Source organism: Patella vulgata, chromosome 9, assembly GCF_932274485.2.
Source record: "Patella vulgata chromosome 9, xgPatVulg1.2, whole genome shotgun sequence".
Lineage (NCBI taxonomy): Eukaryota > Metazoa > Mollusca > Gastropoda > Patellidae > Patella > Patella vulgata.
This window is the reverse complement of record NC_065887.2, coordinates 13,366,074-13,373,501: the sequence shown is the minus strand read 5'-3', so window position 1 is coordinate 13,373,501 and position 7,428 is coordinate 13,366,074.

The following is a 7,428-nucleotide window of genomic DNA, read 5'->3' as shown; positions in this document are numbered from 1 at the left end:
TTAGGAGAGTTATTGTGTTCCAAAGCCTCAGCCAATCAAATTACTTATCGCTCTGCTTATCCTGAGCAAAAAATGCTCATTATCAAACTTAGTCAAGGTATTGATGTAATAAAACTATATTCCAAATTTCATCACTCACTTAATTAGAACTTAATTAATCGTGTAAGCATCAGCCAATCAAATTGCTTATCTCTGCTTACCCTAAGTAGAAAATGCTCATCTTCGAACTCCATCAAGGCATTTGCCTAATAATCACCTACACCAAGTTTGAACGTTCTAGCTCAATTAGGAGGGTTATTGTGTTCCAAAGTCTCAGCGAATCAAATTGCTTAGCGGTCTGCTTACCCCCGAGCAGAAATGCTCATTATCAAACTTTGTCAAGTTTGTGATATAATGAAACTATACAACAAGTTTCATCACTCTCACTTAATTAGAACTAAAGTTATTGTGTCCAAATGCATCAACCAATCAAATTGCTTATCTCTGCTAATCCTGAGCAGAAAATGTTCGCCTTTTAACTCCATCAAGGCATTCACCTAATAAACACATACACTAAGTTTAAACATTCTAGTTCAATTAGGAGAGTTATTATGTCGCAAAAACTGTGATGGACAGACGGATAGACAGACCCATTTTAATAGTCCCCTGCTTTCTTAGAAAGGCAGGGACAATAAACTACAACATAAAATGTTAAAGGGGAATCAAGCTACTTAGCACCTTTCCTTGATGGTAACACGCGATTTACTTCAACATAAAACACGCCCACCCAGTTGTCTATCTGTCCACAGCAAGGTATGGGGTTCAACGTCTTCTCAACACAAACTGGGTCTTTTTGGGACTAACATACAATTTTATTTCAATAATTTGCTTGCATTTATTGAGGAAACCAGATGACCCTCAGAAAGCCCTTGAGGTTATACTCCTTGTCACGTAGAAGTGTAGCATTGAACTCACCACACAGCACAAACCTGGTCATTTTGGAGAGAGAAATGGGGTTTAATGTCCATTCAACACAAACTAGGTCATTTCAGGACTAACACATGGTTCAATTTTATTAATAATTTGCTTGCGTGTAAGGGTCTTTACCAGTGGGAGGAAAGTGGAGCACCCGGAGAAAACCTACGTGGTTGGACAGGCAACCCTACTCCTTGTCACGTACAACCGGGGAATCGAAACCCCCTGGTCATTTTGGAATGAAAATATGGTATACTTTTACTTCGTGTTTTTAACATGGGCTTCATATTCTGGACTTGTACAGATCAAATAAGCTTAGGCAAGAAAATTGGTTATCAAAATCATGACTTGGTCATCTCCATGCACGTTTGACCACTTGGGCACCCAGATGTAAGTTTAAAAATTAAGAGTAACGTTAGGTTTTAATATCTGGCCAACCTAATGCTACAGTCATGTTGAATATCTCGCCGCCCTAATGCCTTAGTCATGTTGAATATCTCACCCATCTAATGCTTTAGTCATGTTGAATATCTCACCCACCTAATGCTTCAGTCATGTTGAATATCTCACCCACCTAATGCTTTAGTCATGTTCCCACCTAATGCTTTAGTCATGTTGAATATCTCGCCCACCTAATGCTCGTCATGTTGAATATCTCACCCACCTAATGCTTAGTCATGTTGAATATCTAACCCACCTAATGCTTCAGTCATGTTGAATATCTCGCCCACCTAATGCTTCTGTCATGTTGAATATCTCACCCACCTAATGCTTTAGTCATATTAAATAGATCGCCCACCTCAGACTCTAGTCATGTTGAATATCTCACCCACCTAATGCTCATCATGTTGAATATCTCACCCACCTAATGCTTTAGTCATGTTAAATATCTCACCCACCTAATGCTTTAGTCATGTTGAATATCTTACCCACCTAATGCTCGTCATGTTGAATATCTCGCCCACCTAATGCTCGTCATGTTGAATATATCGCCCACCTAATGCTTAGTCATGTTAAATATCTTGCCCACCTAATGCTTCAATCATGTTCAAACAGATAATTTTTTTATTTCTATGGTCAGGTGGGAGAATTTTATTGCATACTCTTCTTTGATTTACAACTGTCAAGAGTTCTATGTGTACCTTGGTTTTATGTTCCATCCTAATAACGCGATTAAACAACCTTTCCTCGTCAGCTCCCAGCCCCCCCGGACAACTGAAGGCTAGACTTGAAAAAGTTCTCAGTCCATGCCAGGTTTCAAACACAGCACATTGTCCAGAGCCTTTACCATTTGAGACCAGTATGACTTTAAACCCCATTTCATGAAGCAATGAAGACGTGAATGTCGCGGACTCTCCCCACAATTGTATGAATCCGAATTTAAAAAGCACATGCTAAGTTTCAACCCCCAATGAATATTGCTTATATACTCTTGTTTAAAGTGATATTGCTATTCCTCTGCAGATACAAAAAATTCTCTTAAATTTGGTAATATTGGATATAATGTAAGATTTCTTTATCCTGCACAAGAATTGTAATATCACTTTAACTCATATAGGAGTTTTATGCAACCCGGATCTCATCTGTTGTGTATGTGTATAATATGTGCTAATGTAATTTAAATAAGAAAGAACGATACAACAACTGAAGATATGCTCAGTTATCATAAACCCACCTTATTACACCAATACTCAGGAACATCCAAGAATTGATCACATTTCCCAGATAATCACATTCTGGCAATATGAAGCACAACACAACTTGAAAACAAGAATTTGATAAAAACACACATCTTATCTCGTGGTAACAACACAAAATGTTAAAAGTAGCACAATTTCACACTGGCTCAAGATTATTTCCTTGTTTTCCCTCTTCTCTTTAATCATCAGAACTGGATACTGTTTTTTTTTATTTCACGTTTCAAATCCTGCCAAGATTTTACTGAACCAGCTTAAAAGTCAAATGTTGAATAAATCCGAGAAATTCTTCAGACTCGTAGACCTTTAAAATTGTCTGTGTCGATTAAAATCACTTTCAAACATGATAAAATTCTTCATTACAATATACAATTATTATACATGCTATGATAATATACAAATACTATTAGTAAAAAGTTACAAATTGATATATGACAAGAGTGTTTATTACACAATTATAGAAAAAAATAACAAATCTATTAATATCTGGCCACAATTTATTAGTTCAACATACAGTTATTATTTGTTTTTCTAAAGTCATGTTTACAATGCTATGGAAGAGAATTTTGCCCCAACATCAGTGTTTGAAATTTGCATTTACTCTTCATTGAATTTCAAGGGATCTTTTACTTGCACAGAAACGTGTACCTTGGATGGATCTCGGTTTTAAATAGTCAAAAGGGACAATTTCATTAATGACTAATTATCCTAGGCCCTACTAATATTTTATTTCTTAATCCAATATGGTATTGACACGTGAATTCAGATACCATACTATAAATAAAAAAACATGAAATATGAATTTAAATTGCATAGTTCATATGCGTTATCAAAAATGACCGATAGTCCAAATTTTGAATTGGAAGCCCTGGTATATATGCCAACGTGGACCACAGTTTTCTGTCTAAACCAAACAACTAGGCAACCCTTTGTGGGTCATACCAATAGGCACTACCCCCTGATAAGTCGCAAGGTACATCTCAGTCGACTCCAGTATTCATACCTAGGACATTCTAGACTGCCCATTTTATGAAATCAAATGTTTTATTACACATCAGCACCAACTGGGCTATATTACTCCAGTCATATGAAGATCCATACGCACTCCAAATTGACAGTTGAGAGAAATATTTTATACTTTCATTTTTAGGTTGTTTTATCATTTCTGGACATTATATTTTCTGATAAAAATACGTTTGGGGTGTCTAAGGAAGTGACCTAGTTAACCTTAAACATACATTATGCAAGAGCTAAATCTGCCTATTGCAGGTCTTTCTTTAGGCCTGAAATGTTATCTTAATTATTAATTAGACATTAATTAACCTATCCAGACCTTTATCAACTCTAGATAGCATCGCTTAACTGAGATCTTTAGTGGATTATGAGCCGATTTACTGCATAACTTTCCATCACGATTTAATGATTAAATGGATAATCAATACTATGCTGTTTATCGTACTGACTTTAGTAATGATGATCGAGGCTAGGCGGAAATTTCAATCGCTTAGTTCTCGGTTCATAGTGGATCAATTTGAATGAAATTTTCAGCAAATTGCCTTTCCATTATCTAGTTTTTAACTATTATAGTGAGAACTGCCAACTTGTTATCGAATCTCCCATAATGTATCTTTAAGAAAACATATGTTCAAATAGCATACCTAATCCCTTAACATCCTACCCGAAGACAGACAATAGCCAAATGTTTAATTATTTAAGACATACTGAAAAGATTGCTTGGAAAATTAAACTACTATTAATTGAAGATAAAATGACAAAGAATATATGTTTAATTGCAGCCTAGTCATAAGCCTAAACAAGTCAGAATTTTATACACATACTTTCACGTAAAATAAAGACAACACTTTGGGGGGGGGGGGGGGTGGTATCATGTTAAGATAAATTTATCAAAAGGTCTTAAATCCATATTTGTGTAAAATTCAAAAAAGTTATGTAAAATTGTGATCTAGATAAAAAAAAAAAAAATGTAAACCCCACTTCACCCATTATTATTTGCTGCCAGAGCATTCACAAGTTTTTACAGTCATCTAACCATTAACCCTTGGAAAACGTTCATATAATGTAGACTATATAGATATTGCTTCAAGATTCAACAAAGTGTTAAAAGGTTAAAAACTCCTGCAGTGAGTAATAATCAGAAATTGTGAAGATTGATGAAACCTCTATTGATAAATAAACCCACCAAGATTCTACACAGTGATAAAGGACAATAACTCTTGCTGTAATAATTAGAAATTGTTAAAATTTCTATTGATGAAAAACAACACAGCGATGGGCAGAAATGAAATGAGACGACGGACTTGAAAGGAGAGGGAAGACAGTAACATGACTACATTATAAAAATTCAACACAATTTCCACTTCTCCCTACTTTATACACAAATTACATTCTTGTAAAGAGGCATTATCACTTTAGGTCGGGGTCTTTCTCAATATAAACTTTGACTCACCTTTTAAAAAATCATAGCCACAAACCAACCCTACATAGAGCAAAATCTTTTGGTATTGCACAAGCTAACATGTGAGGGTAAATTAAATGTCAACTGTGTTCTTAGATCAGAAATATTTTTTTTATTGATAACTGTAATGCTGGAATGAGAATGCCCCTTTAAAGGAATAAATTTGAAATATACAATGACAAACAAAATATCCTGCTAGCTATATACAATGGCGTCCAAATGAATCAAATCAGTCTTTTTGTGATCAGGATATCACACCCTTAATTCAGTTGAGTTTCAAAATATTAACAGTGATTAATTTGTTCCTTGACATCATTATGTTTCTTTTAGAGATTGTTGATAGCACATAAGTCCATGAGCAACATTAGAAATAGTTATAGGCACATTATCAAATCAATTTTTATCATGATTGAAAACAGCCTTTTAAATGTTCACAATCCACTTCCAGTTGAATAAAACATGACACAATTATATGGAATACAAGTTAATTAGGTATCTATTGCTGAGGGTTCTCTCTCGTTGTCATCCTTCAGTTGATATAGATTCAAACCAGCACCATTCTTTATTTCATTGTCAACCACATTATCAAATAAAATGCTTGCACTGAGAAACACAATAGATTGAATAACTGTTTAAAAGTTGTTTTGGCCTTTATTGCCGTTAAAATAGTCTACTAGGGTATATGAAAGTCTAATATTATTAACACTATTAATCATATTACTGTGGTGTCTGAAGTCTCCAAAAATATAAACACAGTTTTGTTTTTCCCATCCGTAAGAATTTTCCACATAATGTAATATCACAAAGAACTTTTTCAATGTATAATCAGACTACCGCGGAAGCACGTTTTCACATCTAAAGAATTTCCTGTATCACATGTACGTAGATTATATATTATGTGTACTCATGTTTTCATGTTAGCATAAAAAAAAACGTCATTTTAAAAAGACACGAAGTTTTCCCCAGGATTCAAAATCAAGTAATATATAAAACTGAAATAGGGTTTTAAATCCTACTTTTCTGCTCCATTTAGAAATGAAAATTAAATGAAATGGGGTTTAACGTAATACTGTTCTGCTCCGACTGGGATAATGAAGATGGGCATATGCCATATATGCCATACAATGTACTATGAAGAAAATTTTGCCCAGACAGTGCCACTATGGCCTACTCATATCGAATTCCGACGTCAAGGGGTCTTTTACATGCAGCCAATATGAACATGGGACCTCGGTTTTCCATCCCATTCAAATGACTATATGTTGTCCCTTGCTAGGCCCTCTGCTCTGCACCTCTCACAAAGAGGAACCATAACGGAAAATTCCTGATGAACTTTCTCGGCCAAAGCAGGGATCGAACACAGGACATCCAGGTTAACGAGCCAACATCTTACTTACTGAGCCATCGTGGCTCCTGCTCCATTTGGGCTAATGAATGAAAGAAATGGGGTTTAATGTCCTATTTTTCTGCACCAAAGACAGACACATGTCATGCGGCGTAATATAAAATTTCATATTATAAATCCTTTAATCCTGGGAAAAACTGCAATGAAAAGAAATCAAACCCAATTTAATAGATATCATATTTTTATTTCAATTCACACAAAAATAGAGAAATTAACATTTTAATATCTGAACAGAGTTGTATATATATACATACAGGTATGTGTGCAGTACCAGTCAATTAAATAAAATAATTGACACCTGAATAATTGAATTTATTAACAACATGATAATCAGTCTAATTAAAGCACAGGTGATCTAATTATCAAAATAAACATAAAAGGCACAGTCTGTGAAATGAAATGGGGTTTAACGTCCTACTTTGCTGCACTGAATGGGCTAATGAAGACGGGTGATACACCATGCAGTGTGCTATGAGGGACAATTTTGCCCAGACAATAGTGTTTCTGCCTGCCTACTCTAGGTCGCATTATAACTGCCAGGGCTTCTTTTATGTGCACGTCAACATGTACATAGGTTTACTAGTATCTGGGCCTTCCTGACTACAGCACTGACAAGGGGAAGAATTAACCTAGTGAATTAACAATTGACAATGGGAAGAATTACCTAGTGAATTAAACAGATGTGTAATACAATAGCATTATTGTTATTTCAACATTTATTTACTATTTTAAACAATAATTTTTGAAATCAGAATTAACCTGTTTAACTTTAAATTAGACAAAAGCTTGAAAATATGCAATAATAGAATTGATTTGAACTTTTTTTTTAAAATCCATCAAAAAGAACCCCTTATAACAAATAAGACTCAACTAGGCCAATATCCAATAAAATAATT